Here is a 16416-nt window from a genome sequence, read left to right as displayed (position 1 = left end):
GCCGAGTTCTCCGCTATCCTTTAGGTTTCCCCCCAGTGCCTATCGAAAACCTGCTGCGCCTGAGCTCGTGCAGAGAAGGTACAGGATTTGTTTTCACTTATATCAAAAGGGCTCAGGTCCCGATTTTCCTACTGGTTTGCACAAGGCAGACGGGTGGCTGCTCTCTCAGGGCGTTATTTAAAGGATTTGTCTCCCAAACTGCGTTTCTACAGAGGTGGCTAAAGAAAAAGAGACCGGCTGGCGCGAAAGCAGGGCGCAGCCCGAAAGCATCCGATTTGCAGCGTACTCACATTCATCTTCCACCCCGGGCTCCTCTTTCAAGCCATTTTGGGAGAGATCCCAGTGCTTATCGGGCCAGGCGGAGCCCCATGCCGGCTGCCTACGGCTCCGCTCCCTCCTTCCCCTGCCCGCCGGTGGCCATTCCTCCGGGACACGCCAGTTGAGTTGAAAAATAGACTTTTAATTCATTTGGCATCCAAGATTCCAGCTTAACTCTTCCCAGCAGCTGTCACGTCCCACCGAAGGAGCCGCGGTGCCAATCGCTTCCAATATAATCTCCTCTCCGAACGCCCCGATGATGCTTGAACTGGTCTTAACCCTCTGGATGGATGGAGATCTCTCCGCAACGCCGGGGGAATATGATGCTGCTCTTTCCAAAAGCCTTCCCTTTTACATGCCTCGACCTTGCAAGGGAAATCCTGTCTCACTTGAATTATTCATAATACTTTCTGTTCCGCCAGCTCCGGCATACATTTTCAATCATTAATATGTCATGACATTTTATCCTTTTGGACTTTTATCTTTTCTCCTGCGCGACGCGCTGCTTTCAAAATATCGTGGCAATATTAATTAGCATTCATCCAATTTAGTAAATGAAAAACAAAACAAACAAAAAAATGTCTCCGTCTTAATGCACGCCCTTCCTGGTGGGAAATACCACTCGAACAGCTCCGGGAACGGGGATAGCGCCGGCTGGTTCCAGCTAAAGCAGTGCAAACCATGTTTGGAGCTCACGCTTTTGGCAGTGTTTCCCAGCTAGCAAGCCTGCCGGGGGATGGAAGGCAGGGTGGGCTCCAGCATCGTAAGAAAAAAAAAAAAACAACTGAGGAAGGCAACTGTGCTGGGAACTCTCTAAAAGAGTGTGTTTTCATCCTTTTTAAGTAAAGCTGATGGCAAATTGTGGCATTCTCGATGGCGGTGGCCAGATCAGGCTCTGCTGCCGGTGGGCGCATCCCTCCGGCCCACACCGGGACCCGTCCCTGAAGCTCTGCCCAGTGATGCGGTTTGTGGCGATGCCAGACCTGCCCCGGACGCTGGGAATGAATTAAACTGCCTGGAGGATCCTCACCCCTTCCGCTCAGAGCCCAGCTGGGACACTGGGTGCCTGAAGCTTCACCGCAGTGGCCGAGCCCCCCGCCACCCTCGGGTCCGACGGGTCCCCTCTCTCCCACAGACAGCACTTATTAACTGAAAGTCGGCCGGAGCAATTAGCAGGTCGCCGGGAGGCTCACTCTCCTCTCGGCTCCCGCTGCTCGGCTCGAGGCTGGAAGAGCTGAAATTTCTATCCCGTTGCCTGAAGAGCAAAATGGCATTTCAGCAGCGGGGAACTCCTGTGATAAAATCACAGCCTGAACTCATTGCTTTCATTAGCCCTTAATTTTTTTTTTTTTTTTTTTTTTTTTTTTTTGTACTTGAGGTGGGCTTATCACTCAGTCTGGGCTTTGTATAGAAAGGAGAAGGATGAAGAGCACCCGGCCCCGGGCACCCCCAGTGTGAGACGCATGGGCTGCTGCGCCTCCAATCTAGCCGAAACAGGAAGAGATATGACCCACCGATATCAACAAGATTGCCTTGTTTATGGATTTTACATAGGAACCAGAACTGGTTTTATAACAGAAATGCCTCAGGAATGTGAACTGTTCAGCATCGCGGTGCCCAGGACAGACGGACGCTTGCGCCCCTGCAGCCTCCCGCCCCACAGACAAGTTTGTGGACCTTTTCTCCACTCCCAGTTTATTGCAACCCCCTCTTATCTTCTCGCTAATAACCAACCAAGAGCTGATTTTGTGCAGCCCGAGGCAGCGGCGCGGTGGGAGCCGGGCGAGCAGCCGTCCTCCCCGCGGCACCATGCCCGACCTGTAGCCGTGACTGCTCTTCGCCATGCCAATACCGGCGTTTCACAATTCACTTAGGCTACGCAAGCGCTGGCTGCCTGCTCCAGCCCATAATTACACGGCAAATTACTGCCCCTTTCCCGACAGCTAAATTGTTGCGGGTATTTTTTGCAAAGGAGTGAATATTGCAGACTTTTACACTGTCCCCAACTATGTGAAGCTGCACCTTAGGACGTGCTGTCCTTGGCTCGAGCAGGATTCAAAACTCCGGGAAACTATTTCCTGGAGTTTAGCGGGAGTTTTTGAAATCACCTGCACCCTGATGTTACTGACGTGATGAAAGGCAGGATAGAGACAGCAAAGCTCGCTCCCCCTGCTGAAGTGGTTTAAACTTGAATCCTCCATCTAAATTCGAGCGGCAGTCGTGCTGCCTCATTTCTCTCTCTGGCACCAGATCTACTAAGATATTACATATTTCAGTATTTGCAGTTAAGGCTTTTCACCGAATGCTCCCAACAAATTACTCAACCTACACGTAAAGTACTAGTAAGGTCCAGGGGGAAAGGCAGGCACTGGGGAAGGGGGGGGGGGGGGAGGAAGGCAGGATGGGGGTACAAAGCGGAGCCCCCTCCGAGGTGCAGAGCTGCCGGGGCTGCCCCGTCCCACGCAGGGGCTGGCAGCATCCACGGCCCCACGGGCACGGCTGGCAGGAACAGCAGCGATTCTTTGGGTCGCTTAATCCCCCCTTTCCAATATGGGATTAGGACTTTCTCTAATGGGTTTCCGCTAATTCCTTAAGAGAGTGGGGCACAAACAAAGATGTCTCTGCAGCTAAGAAGTTTTTCTCGCTGCTGGTGCTGTCACTTTCTCCCCGTGCCCATCCTTTGAATGTATCTCAGCAAGTGCTCACATTCTCCAAAAGAATCCCTCCAGCAGCTACGAGCATGTCACCGTCCCAGTCACCCGCGCTGACCACGAAGCCCATGCTGCCTGCGAGCCCATCGCAGTGCCGAAAACAAGGGGGGAGCCATGGGCTGGGCATGGGTCGTGAGTCGCAGGCAGCAGAGCTGTAGTTGGGCAAAGAGGCTCTACAAATGTCCAAGCCCAGCTCTGGTACGCTTTTCCCCCCCAGGGTTAGGTGCCCCACACCAGAGAGGATGAGCATCCTGCATCCCTCCCAGCCTGGTGCTGGATGCAGAACTTGTTGGGTCCAAACCACCGCGTCCTCCTCCCCTGGGATGCTGTGGGCTCCTGAGCTCGTCTCGTGATGCAAATAACATACAACCGGCTTGTGGGAGACCACAAATTAGTTTCAGCGCCCGAGTCCCAGAGAAGCTATCAGGCACGGTCGGGAGCTGGCACGCCGGAGAGTGGCGGCAGCAATTCCCTCCTGCAGCCGTACGGAGCAGCCGGGGGTTAGGAGGGTGACCTGTAGATTGGGGGCTAAGGAGATACTCAAGGTAATGAACAAAAATAATAATAATAAATCAAATAATATTCATATGGATTGAGCACTGTGAAGCCCCCCTGGACCCTTCGTTTCCCCCTCGGGTGCCGTGGCAGCTTCTATATCTGCTGGGCTCTGCATAGCTCAGGAACCCATCAGTTATAAGCCTATTTTGGGCAATAACTACAGGAAAAAAAAAAAGTTTTAAAAAAAACAGGTAAACATTTCTACTCTTGTTAAGTTTTCTAACAAAGCAAGGAAGTTGCAGTTTCAGTGCATCTCTGACATACATCTTCCCCACGGAGAGACTTTTTCCCGCTTGCCAGCAGCTGCAGGGCTGCGCTCGCGCTGTGCCGGGGCTCGTCCCGCCTCTGCAGCCCCCCGTGCCACGCTTTCACCCTTGTGTTGTCGGATTTGCATTTGAAGCTGCTATTAAGCGCCAGGGTAATGAGAAGCCTGCGCAAAATTTGGAAGAGCCAAAGAGGATGAAATTCACCCAAAGAAAGGCTGTGAATGCGGTGATTAGGCCTGGCTGGGAAGCGCTACGTTCCGGGCTGATGCTGCTTCCCAGGAGCGAGGCAGTGCTGTACCAACACAATTCCCCATCAGCAAAATGTTCAGGGGTGGAGATATTTTAAGGCTGGGAGAGCTGCAACTCCAGGAAGGCGCGTCAGGGAAAAGCCAAAAGCACCCTTTGCCTGAGCACCGGCACGTGCCCGGGGCTGGAGAGGTGCGGGGACATGGGGAACGAGGCATGGGAGAGGTGGAAGTCTCTTCAGAGAGCTAGAGGCCACCCTGAGATAACGTATGTTCGCTTCTGCAGGCGCTAATGCAATCGTTTCGCCCCAAGGCTCCGGTGTCAAAGCCGACAGGGTGGGTTAGAAACTGGGATGCTGTGCCCCGCGCACAGGGAGGTGCTGCTTCACCTCCTCGGGGTCCCCTCTCCCTGCTGTGGTCCTCAACATCTCACCCAGGGTGTTCTCCTCCCTGGGCCCCAGACCAGCACTTCTTCCTGCTTCTCTTCCTTCTTCGTGCCAGCTCATACACAACCCAAAACTCCCCCGTCTCCCCTCGCCCTGTGGTCCCAGCACCCGATCCTCACTCTCACCCATCCCCAGGCCTTCAGAGAAGGGCAAAGAAAAAAAAGGTCAGGCTGTCATCTGGAAGACACCCGGGCAATACGTTTGGCCTGGCCTCTGCAAGAAGCTGCTCATCTCCGCAACGTGGCGTTTGGGTGGTTACTGCCTCTCGCCGTCTCTGTGCTTGCTGCTCTTCAACAAAGAGATGCGCTTCCCGGGGTGAGCTTGAAGGACTCGGGGCGCACACAGACCACCAGCTCCGCCGAACCTCTCCATCTCCTGCGCCATCCATCCTTCACCTTACATATCCAGAAAGGGGGGAAAGAAGCATGGCAGGCGTGCAGGAGGCCGTAGAAAGCTGTGGGCTGCTGAGCCGCCCCCAGGACTGGGCACCGTTGGTCCGGGGCCGTGCACACCCACACCTCCCACCGCACGAGCGCCGCCATCTCTGGCAACATACACCCAAAGCCCACGTCAGCCTTCAGGGCGTGATCGCCAAAGGAAACCTGCATCGTATTTCACTTTTCTTTAACCAAAAGGCTGCGCTAAGCCGACCTGGAATAAACTTGCCCTGAAGTCACCTGCATACATATTTCATCAATTCACCTTTCAAATTGCCGAGGCGGCGGTGCTGGCCTGGCATTTGCCCCGGGGGACATTTTATGGCGTTATCCCCGCAGCTACAGAAACCTTCCGTTAGAGAATTAGAATTTGGCACAATTGGCAAACCTGAGTCAGCCAGAAATAAGGGGTGATTTTTGCTAGAAACCGCTTGACTCACTGATGTCCCCACCTGAACGAGGGGACACTGGCTGTTTCCCCCTTCCCACAGTGCAACCCAGTTAACGGCGGGTGGGTGAAGCCACCGCATCTCCAGCAGCGGCATCTGCTCCTGTCCCGCTGCCGAGGACCTGGGTACCGGCGGCTCTGCCGGAGCTCCCTCCGGCAGCTGCCCCACGCCGAGCCTCTCCCGGCCCCGTGCGGAGGAGCAGACCCAGCTCTCCTGCCAGCCTGGCGCCAGCCGAAATCAATTCCCAGCCTTTGCTGCTCATGTTTAAGGGAAAGGGGGACAAAAGACAGACAGAACCTCATCTCTTGCTGTTTCTGCCTTCCCGTCACGCGCGGTATTGGCAAGAACAAGCGGCTACATAAAGTTCACAGGTTTCACGCAGTTCCTTCTGTTTTAATTAAATACCACTGTCATTTTTATTTACTTAAAATTTTGCCTTCTCAGTCTGCTCGCTCAGCTCACGTTGGAACTACATAATTAGCACCAGTCATTACGCAGCTCCCCAGAGTTTACAAAGTTGGCAGATTTTTTTTTTTTTCCCCATCCATTTAAGGCTTTTAGAATTCAGTAATAACAACTTTGCAATTACAAATATATCATTTGCTCAGAAGGTTGAGTTCAGCACGGCTGTCTCCTTGCCCAGCCGTGGCTTCAACCCTGTGAAACCTTTTCCAGCTCAGTGGTGGAGGGCACGTTCTTCCCACACCTCCGTCTGTCAGCCATGCACGGGTTAACTCTGCTGTATACATTTATTGCCGTGTTTTATTTCATTATTACAAGTGCGTTGTGAAATTTAATTGGCAGGTAGGTAGTAGAGCAGATTAAAACGCATTAACATTTATTGCAAGCTCTGTTTATATGCTTCTATTTATTTCTGGTTGACTGTGGTTCACGGCAGCGTGTTGTTTTTAGCGCGGCAGCCGTTTAAATATGCCACTGTAACAGTGCTTTGTTTATTCCCTTGATGTATATTTGAAAAAGGTTTACTTAACAGGCCTGTTCTAAGCCAAAACCCGCTGAATTCAAAGAGACGTGGGTAGCTTTAGGGCCAGATCCTTTATGGACAGGTTTGCAGTTTTAAGATGAGGTTTTGCAACCAGGGATCGGACACAGCCGCGAGGCGCTTGGGACTGCCCGGGTTCCCGTCACTCGGGGTGGGAGCAGCTCCCGTTCCCGGGAAATTCAATGTGAACGTGGGCTGTGACAACCTGAGGCATTCACAGAGAAGCCCGTCCATCACGCTCAGCAGGAGGAACAAGAAGGGAAAGGAAACATCCGACCAAAAACCTGCGGGGAAGGGCCGGCTGGGAAGGAGCGAGCACCCCGGCTCCCGATTTCGGGAGAGGTGCTCTCGGGGGCCCGTGTCCACGCAGGACAAACAGCCTGTGACAGGGGTACCACGCAGAAGTTTTTCCTCATGTTGAGACAGAATTTCCCACGTTCCAGTTTGTGCCTGTTGCCCCTTGTCCTGTCAACGGGCACCACTGGGAAGAGTCTGGCCCCATCCTCTTGCCAACCGCCCTTTTGATATTGATCAGCATTGATGAGATCCCCTCTCAGCCTTCTCTTCCCCTGGCCGAACAGCCCCGGGGCTCTCAGCCTTTCCTCACCAGAGAGATGCTCCAGTCCCAGAGCATCTTCATAGCCTCCGCTGGACCCTCTCCAGCAGTTCCCTATCCCTCTTGACCCAGGGAGCCCAGAACTGGACACAGTGCTCCAGATGCGACCCCACCAGGGCGGAGTAGAGCCCCTCACCATGTTTCCTTTGCCTGTTTTCATAAGATGGTTTTCCTGTGGCGATGGACCCTGTTGGAGGTTTCTAGCTTCAGTGTAACACGGCATGCCAAGATGCCTGGAGAAAAGCTCCTCAAAAGGCAGATCAATTATTTGCTCGAGTTATTAGCTAGAGATAATGGCCTGTTATTAAAACTAATATTAAGGCATTTTAAAAAAGTGCTTTGACCTGATAGAGTAGTGGCTCCTTTGTAAAGGCTCTCGGTGGTTCATTAACCTGATAGACGGTGCCAGTTGTGCCGCATGCAGAATTGCGCGTTGTTTGAAGTGGGCTGCTCTGCCTGCAGAGCCTCTCGGATGGCCTCCTCCTTCTCTTCCTCCTCCTCCTGGGCTGGGGCTGCCTTGGCTGACCAGTACTGGGCATGGCCCCCTGGTACCAGCGAGTGCCTTTCAGTGCTTGTCCCATTCACGGGCCCCCAATCCAGGAAACAACGGAGACTGGGATAAAGCAATCCCAGAAGAGTACAGCGTCAGCATGACTATTCAGGCAATAACAGCTCAATCATTCATTTTAATTAAACCCCAGTAAGTTGATAGACAGCAGTCACCTCTGAAAGATGGGTATCGCTTCATAACCCCTCTTCCAAATTGCCTTCCTCGAGGTTACACTCAAAGAGATCAGTCTAATTCCTCAAGCATAAAATATTTTAGGAATCTATTCAGACCTTGACATGCCAGGCTGCGATTAATCAAAAATTTGATTCTAAATGTCTTATCAGAAAGAAATACAATTGTGCGAAACTGCGTTTCTTCTTCCAAGAAGGTGAAAAAGCCAAAGCGACGGTGTAGCGGACCCCAGACTGGAGCTGGAGGTGCCCCAAGCCCACCCCCGGGCTGGGCCGGGAGGACACACTCCAGGCTGGAGCACTGAAACTCATTATTTTTATCAGTCTATTTGGGAGGCGGTGAGGGTTTTTTTGTGTTTTCTTCACTGTGCTATATCAATTAATCACACCAGAGCAGCTCCAGGTGCTGTGCCAGCCCTGCAGGGGCTTGGGTGGAGAGTGTGGCTGGAGTGGACGAGACCCTTAAGACCCTGTATGTGGTGTTGATTAATTACCTCCCCCTGAATCAGCTTAATTGCTAGCTTTAAAATTGGTGTAACAGCTTACCATTGGTAAAGCCGAGAAGTGAAAATACGTCGGTGAATACAGATGGGGAAACACGTCGCGTGGAGTGAGCGTAACCTACAGCAAGGGTCCAACCCCTCCGTTCCTCACACCTCCGCACCCTGCCTGGCCACCTGCAGCAAGCGGGCAGGCTCCGAGAGCCTCGCTGCGCAATAATCACCATTTTAGGTCAAAAATCTCCGCGCTTCAGTGTTGCTCGGTGCCACGCTGCTGCCTGTAGGGCACCCTTTAGAGCCGCCGTGAGGGGCGGCGTGGAGTGGACCAAGCCTCAGGAGAAGACAATCTGTGGGAGGAGGGGAAAGCACGGCTCAGACAGCAGCGGCGGGGAGCCCGGGCCCTGAATTATACTCATCCCATTTATTTTCGTATTGTCTCTGGTTTCAACCTCCGCCAGCGGGCAAGAGGCTGCGGCGCGGTAAGCGTGCCTGACGCGCAGGGCAGCAGCATCGCCTCCCGCGGGACGAGGCATACCCCCAGCACTCACGTTCAACCACCTCTTCTGTTTTCTTATAAAGAAGAATTCAGCCTTTCTGCTAAAACAGTAATAAAGAACAATCCCAAACTAATGTAATCCTCCACCAGCAAACCCCCACCTGCCTATCTGATCGCAAGGGAAGTGCCGACGGCATCCAGCGATGCTGCATACAAATGGGCTGGGGTTAAGCGTTCCCAGGCCTTGGGAGATTTAACTTATAAAGCCATGTTTTATTTCTCCTGGCTATTCTCAAGCTGCTCTCAAAATGTACGTGTCACTTCATTTTCACGTCTTTGTATTGCTTTGGGCTTTGAAATATCTTCTTTGCCGGCTGAAGCTGAGCTTACAGTAAGCCATCAATATCAGCCATTCAGAATTAATGCCGAGAACTCCCAGCTAATATTTTCTTCATCAAAAGAGATCATTGGAGAAAGATCCTAATAATTCTTTGTCCTTTGTAACAGCATTAGGATGTAAAAGTATTAAGCGGCAATTACGTCTTATCTGGTATGTAAATGGCTATAATTTGGATTTATGAATAAAGTATACTTCTAATACGGCTAAAGTGCGCAGCCCGCTCAATTGTGCGGGTATTACAGAGCGCTGGGGCTCGCGCGGGATTTATCCCAGTCGGTTTAAATGTTTGCATTAGGGCAGGGATTGCCTTCAGGGGGGAGGTTTTTCCCCCCGGGGGGATGGCCGGGGCTGGTGCCCCCCTGCCAGCGGGTCCCTACCCGCTCCGCTGCCACCAGCTGCGCCCCGGCAGTGTGGTGGCGCACAGGAGATATACATACATATATCCTATACATACATAAGCCTATATATATATATATATATGTACGGGAAAAACTGGTTCTCAAAGGCGAAGTTACCCTCTTAATCCATTTCAGCCAAGATTTCTAAGGAGCTTCCCAGGCTTTCTCCTTTTCCACAACCCGTATGGGGTTTGAATGATTTGTCTTCACACGGTGTTGACGCCAAGATGCTTCTCTATTAAACTACAGTCCGGCTGAGCAAAACAAAAGAAAACCTAAACAACAAAGAATCCCAAACCCACCTCGGTCACTGCTGGTCAGTGGCAGCCCAGGCCCTGCTCACCCCCCTCCTGTGCAACCCAAACCAGCCCCGGCATGGCCACGGGGGGACCGGCCGGCCACGCCGCATCCTCACCCCCACGGCGCAGGACATCCTCCGTGCCACCCCGCCTCTGGCACTAGAAATCATCCCAGAAAAAAAAAAAATAATCAGAAAATATTGCTAGCGATGAGCAGACTGCAGAAAGTTCAGAAATGGGGATTAATTGAAAAACACCGGTCCTGGGCAGAATTTGTACATCACTCTCTCCCCTCACCTCGATGGGCTCCGCAGACGGTGGAGGTGGGGGGCAGGAAAGGGTCTCCCCTTTTCCAAGCCGACCCACCGCTAAAGCGTTCACAGATTAATTCGGTTCCGACCCCTATCAGCGTGCTGCCTGCCGACTTTCTACATTTTGAGTTGTTACGAGCCGCTTCTTCCTTAACGAAGCTTGGAAAGCTTCCCCCCATCAGGGGGAGATATGCTCTTCGATAATGGTAAGCCTATTTTGAATGCAAAAATCCTCTTTCTTAATGGACTAAAAGGAAGCTGTTAAAGTTTCAACCACAGACGCTGGGATGTTCTGCTTCCTTACAGGAAATTCAGGCTGACACTTGGAGAGAGAGGATCCCTGGAGAGGTGTCCTCGGTGCCCTGCTTTGAGTCTTTCGTGTAGGTATACGTAAAATCCAACGTCAGCTGAGCATCTGAGAACCATGTACAAACTGAACCGCTAGGTGCAAGCCGCTTTCGTGAAAAAAAAAAAGTTCTATTAAAACATATTTGCTCTACTTTTTTTTTTTTTTTTTTTTTGGCCATTGCAGTTGCTGAGGGATGCACTGAAGCCTCAGTGGATTCCTTCTGGGAAGAGGTACAGGGCAAGAAATTCCTTAAAAGTTTCAAGAAAAGACGTCACTCAAAAGAGAATTTTTCATTTTCAAGGATCAAAATATACCCTGATCAAACAAAAATAAGCTACACCGAAGAAAAGAAAACAAACCCCGGAATTTGGCATTCTAGGTCCATCTGCTGTTGAAAATATGGAAATATCATGAAAATATACTGGCTGCAAAGTATATCTCCAGCGCGGCCAGCTAATGGGAAACACCACCGAGTAAAGCAAGAGTGAAAACCATAGGGAAAGAGTAGAGTCAACGGTAAAAAATGGGATGGGAGGAACTTAAAACCATAAAAAAGAAAGAAAAAAAACCCAGAGAAAAATCAGTGTGGGGTGGCGGTGATACAGAAGACAAACAGCAGGAGAGAGAAGCCCCCCAAAATAAAATAAAATAAGATAAAGTAAAGGAAAGAAATTGGACCAACAGAAAAAAAGGACTGGGAAAGGTCCTTGCAGTAGCAGAGTGACCAGAAAACAGGGTAAAAAAAAAATAAAAAAAAAATGTTATTTTAGAGCTGGGCAGCTGAGGGCAGAGGGGTTGCCCGCACCAGGGGCAGGATGAGACCGAGAGCTGCGGGATGATGGGCTACTGCCTCAGATGCTCCGCCTGTCTCCGAGGCTTCTCTCTAAGCCCCGCAGCGCCGCTTGGAAAAAGATATTAAAGAGAAAGTTTGCCCATTAATTATTAAACACTGGGGGGGGAGAATTAAAAATTGAAAGAAATGTTAGATAATTTAAAAAATAAAATAGAGCTGTGCTGCAGAGGGGGACGCTGGCTTCTGAAAAAAGCAGGGAGAGACGCTTCAGATTGGTAAATAATTCATGTTGCATTTAATTTATTCATATTTCTTTACTTTACTAATGTTCCAGAGAGAGAAGAAGGGCTTAAAGGATGGGGCTGTGTAACTGCAGTCAGGAGGAGAGGGGAGGGAAGGCGGGGAGACCGGCAGAGCCCAGCGGAACCCCACGGCTGCTTTTCCTCTCCAGCGCTTCCAGCGTTACAAGAGCCATATGTTTCGCTACGGTTTTTACATTAAAAGTGTACTTTGATCTCCGTTTGTATCAACGAGGTGTCTAAAAATCAGCCCTGTTGAAAGCCATCGTTAATTAGGCTCTTCCTTGCGCGAAAGGGGACAGCTGAGATGTGCCTCCCAGGGCGCCTCCGGTGGGAACAGGAGGTGTTCCCCCATCCCTGCGTGGGCTCTTGGCACTATACCATCGCGGAGGGAGAGGGGGTATGAAGATCTCCGGGCTCTCCCTGTTTCGGAGGGGACACGGGAGCGCAGCAGGGCGCAAGCGGGTCCCCAGGGCGCAGCCGGGCTCAGGATGGTGATGGGACATCCCCAGTGCTGCTGGTGGTGGGTACCGTTACCCCGAGGACACTCCCGGGTACTTTTCCTTTTTCTTCAGGGATGAAAAGGGTGTGGATTAGCCATGGGTATTATTTGCCTGTGGTTTGGAGGAGGGTGGCGCATCCCAACCTCCCGCTCCCCCTCCCGGGGGGGATGCGCTGGCAGCTGCCCTTCCCCTCCCAGGATTTATCTTCAGGCGAAACCAAGGAAAGAGCCACCACCAACCATCAATTTCCCATCTTCTTCTCCCTCAACTTTGTCCAACTGTCTAAAGTGAGTTTGGGGAGTAAAGGATTTTCCTCAGACGCACATAATCGGCATAATCAGCAAAGCCCTGTCTTTCAGCCCCCTAATTTGCAATGTGATATGATGGCACTTTTTGGCAATAACTAAAGTGATCTATAGTCATGAGGATATAGTCCCCGGGCAGAGGGGAGATTTATGGCTCCGGCTATAACAGATATTTTACTCCTCAGCAGCAATAAAGGCATGGCTGAAAGCTCTACAAAATCAAAATAAATGCAGAGAATGAGGAAGCTTGTCAGGTAATAAGGGAAGTTCTTTAAATCAATGGGGAATTTAAGGGAAAGGTGACTGAAGTTTTGGAGCAAGTGTTGCACAAGCCCAATAGCGCTGCGCAATTACTTCCAGCAATGCCAACTTTTACCCCGTCTGTGGTTAATACAGCTGTCTATTTTATTTAAGCTTAATTAAAATGTTCTTATAGATTGCATTATACAGTTTTGCAGATCTTTTATTTACTCCATGACAAACAAATACCAACTATTAAATTATACATGTTGGCTGAGCACATGAGCATCAAAAGTGTCTGGACCAAAGGCTGCCTCGGTAAAAGAGTCCCACGATTGGGTTACAATAAAACAAGGCAGAGAATTACAAGTGCAAAAGCCTGGCTTGATGCCTTGGGAATAACGTTTCCTATGCTGGTGGTCCATCCCCGTGGAGCTCCTCCGAGCCAATGCCCCAAGGGCTGGGAGCTCCTCGTGGCCAACAGACACATCGGGGAAAACCACCAGCGGTGCCGGTGCATCGGCTGCGGCATTGGCGGCGCCAGGAGCCCTGATACCCGCGGGCTGCTGCCCATGGGCGCTATTTTCGACATTACGCTACCTGACATTCCTGGGAGAAGTGTAACTGGTGCAGCACTGAAAACGGCGCTGGCAGCTGATGGACTGTCCCCTCTTTTGCTCCAAAAGCAAAAGCAAGGCTGTCCCTGCTACTCACGTGCCCTCATCGTCCCACCATTGGGGCACCTTGGCAGCACCAGCAGGATGGGCATGTGCCTCTGGTTGAACAAATACACACTATTATTGCCGTACCGTGGTCACCCCTATCTGCCATCCCTTTTTAATTTGCATTTTCCATCTTTACCACAGCTACAACACAAAATGCAAACTCAGGAAGGCAACAAGTCTGGCTTCTCTACAGACTTTGGAGCCCCGACTTAATTGTTTGAAAGCCTGAGGTGACTTGGCAAGAAAAAGTTAAGAAACATATAATGTGTTCACCAAAACAAGGGAAAAACCCCAAAGGAATAAAATACAACACTGAACTCCTAAACTAACCTTGCCTATGAGCGAGTAATGATGATGGTCTTACTATTATCCTTAATACAAACATTAATGACTGGTCTAAGCCAATCACTTGGGTTCCGTAGATGGTCAGCCACAGGCCAGACAGTGCGTTCTCACACAGCTAGACCTAAGGGAGAGAAACGCCACCCTCGGGGTCAAACCAGCCATTTCCCATCCCTTAGAGAGAACGGACTTCTGTAACAGATTTCACAGCAAAGTTTTTAACTTCACACAACCACCTTGAATTGCAGAACAATATATACATGCGTTAATATGTCAGAAAGTGAGGAAACTCACTTTCTGTCAATACCTATTATTGTCCCTCTGAGTATAAATTTAAACCCTTTGCTCATTTGTTGAGCCTAAATCACAGACAAAATGCAAACTTTTGGACTGCCCTTCAGTGACTTCTTAGCGTAAGTCCCTACAAAAAACTGGTGTTGGTATATGAGCTATACCTAAAATATACAATTATTGTATATTAGAGTAAATATTATATAGTCTTTTGTTTTGGGCAAGTGCAAATTGGCTGTCATTCATGATGTACCAAATAATTTAGATTTATATTTACGCTGAGGGCAGTGAGCCCCTGGGGCAGGTTGCCCAGAGAAGCTGTGGCTGCCCCATCCCTGGAGGTGTTCAAGGCCGGGTTGGACGGGGCTGGGAGCAACCTGGGCTGGGGGGAGGTGGCCCTGCCCAGGGCAGGGGGGTTGGACTAGATGATCTTTAAGGTCCCTTCCAGCCCAAACTATTCTATGATCATTGACATTGAATTGTTTTTCATAATATAGAAAAGGCTGTTTGACCCTCTTATAATGACATTTTCTACTGACAGCATGTAAGAAAAGGGTATAAATGTGTGGGAGCTGGTTTCACAAAGTCTCTGGGTTCAGCAGCCAGCAGCGCTGCCGGCAGGGCCGGGACTCGTCAGCCCCCCGCTCCGCTCCCCATCACGCTGGGGTACCTTGGCCAGTTAAATCATTGCAGTGCAAAAATTGCAACAGAAATCAGTGCATATGACTCACGGCAGCTCAGGCAGCTCGTGATTCTCTATCTTGTCAGTGATACACAAGCTAATTAATCCCTTAAGGGACCATGACATGAAGGCAATTTTCCCTACCTGTTAATTTAGCATCATCTCGTTGCTTGATGCCACCCTAAATAAATGGGTTTGAACCTTCCTGTCAGCAGAGATTGGTATCCAACAGACCTAAGGCTCCCTAATATACCCTCCATCAAAATCTCCTTTGTCAGCTTCTTGCAAGAGTTCAAGCCCTGCTTAGCTCTTGAAACCTACGGGACAGCCCAAGTGGAAGACACAAATATTCTACACCTGAAAACATTCAGCATGACCTGGGCAGGCTGGAGAGTTGGGCAGAGAGCAACCTGATGAAATTCAACCAGGGCAAGTGTAGGGTACTGCATCTGGGGAGGAATAACCCCCTGCACCAGTACAGGTCGGGGGCTGATCTCCTTGAGTGCAGCTCTGTGGAAAGGGACCTGGGAGTCCTGGTGGACAACAGGATGACCATGAGCCAGCAATGTGCCCTGGTGGCCAAGAAGGCCAATGGCATCCTGGGGGGCATCAAGAAGAGTGTGGCCAGCGGGGCGAGGGAGGTCATCCTCCCCCTCTCCCCTGCCCTGGGGAGGCCACATCTGGAGCACTGTGTCCAGTTCGGGGCTCCCCGGGTCAAGAAGGACAGGGAACTGCTGGAGAGGGTCCAGCAAATGGCTACAGAGATGATGAGGGGACTGGAGCATCTCTCTGATGAGGAAAGGCTGAGGGACTTGGGGGTTTTTGGTCTGGAGAAGAGAAGACTGAGGGGGGATCTTATCAATACTTACAAATCCTTAAGGGGAGGGTGCCGGGGGGATGGGAACAGTCTTTGTTCAGTGGTGCCCAGTGACAGGACAAGAGGGAATGGGCACAAACTTGAACATTGGAAATTCCATGAGGAGGGTCTTCGCTCCTGTGCAGGTGGCAGAGCACTGGTACAGCTGCCCAGAGAGGGGGGGGGGGGGGGGGGGGAGTGTCCCACTCTGGAGCTATTCCAAACCCGCCTGGACATGTCCTGTGCCACTGCTGGAGGTGCCCCTGCTCTGGCGGGGGGTGGCACGGGGGGAGCTCCAGAGGGCCCTTCCAACCCCCACCAGTCTGGGATTCTGTGATGTAAGGGACCCACAATCTCGCTGGCACAGGGCTTCCACCCAGAGATGAGCTTCTAGACTTGGGCTGTGCCTCCCTGGTGCTTCTTCCCAGCGGTGGGTGCTCCCTCACCCAGTGGTCACCCTAGGGTGGGCAGCCCGTCCTTCCCCCAGCCCGCAGGTGGGTGCAAGCGGTGCGCCAGGGCAGAGCCTTCCCCGCCTGCGCTTCAGGAGCACCGTGGAAGGGCTGGTTTCCACTCCTATGCCTGCCCGCTTCGTTACAGCATTTGTATGTGCAAAGTATCAAACAGATGTTGAAATAAACCCACAGGTTTGTGCTCCAACAAGAACAAAGGTATACCATAAAAATAGGCAATCTTTTTTGAGCTTAAAAAAAAACACAAACAAAAACCACAAGCAGGAATGAACTTTCATGAGCAGAGCCCAGAGTCACCGAGCAGATCTCTTACAGAAATGGCCACCTTGGAGCCAACTACTGTAGCCAAGACGTGGGCTCCCACCCC

The sequence above is a fragment of the Vanellus vanellus genome (genome assembly GCF_965231255.1).
Source record: "Vanellus vanellus genome assembly, chromosome: 8".
Taxonomy (NCBI): domain Eukaryota; kingdom Metazoa; phylum Chordata; class Aves; order Charadriiformes; family Charadriidae; genus Vanellus; species Vanellus vanellus.
Note: the sequence above shows the minus strand (reverse complement) of the source record.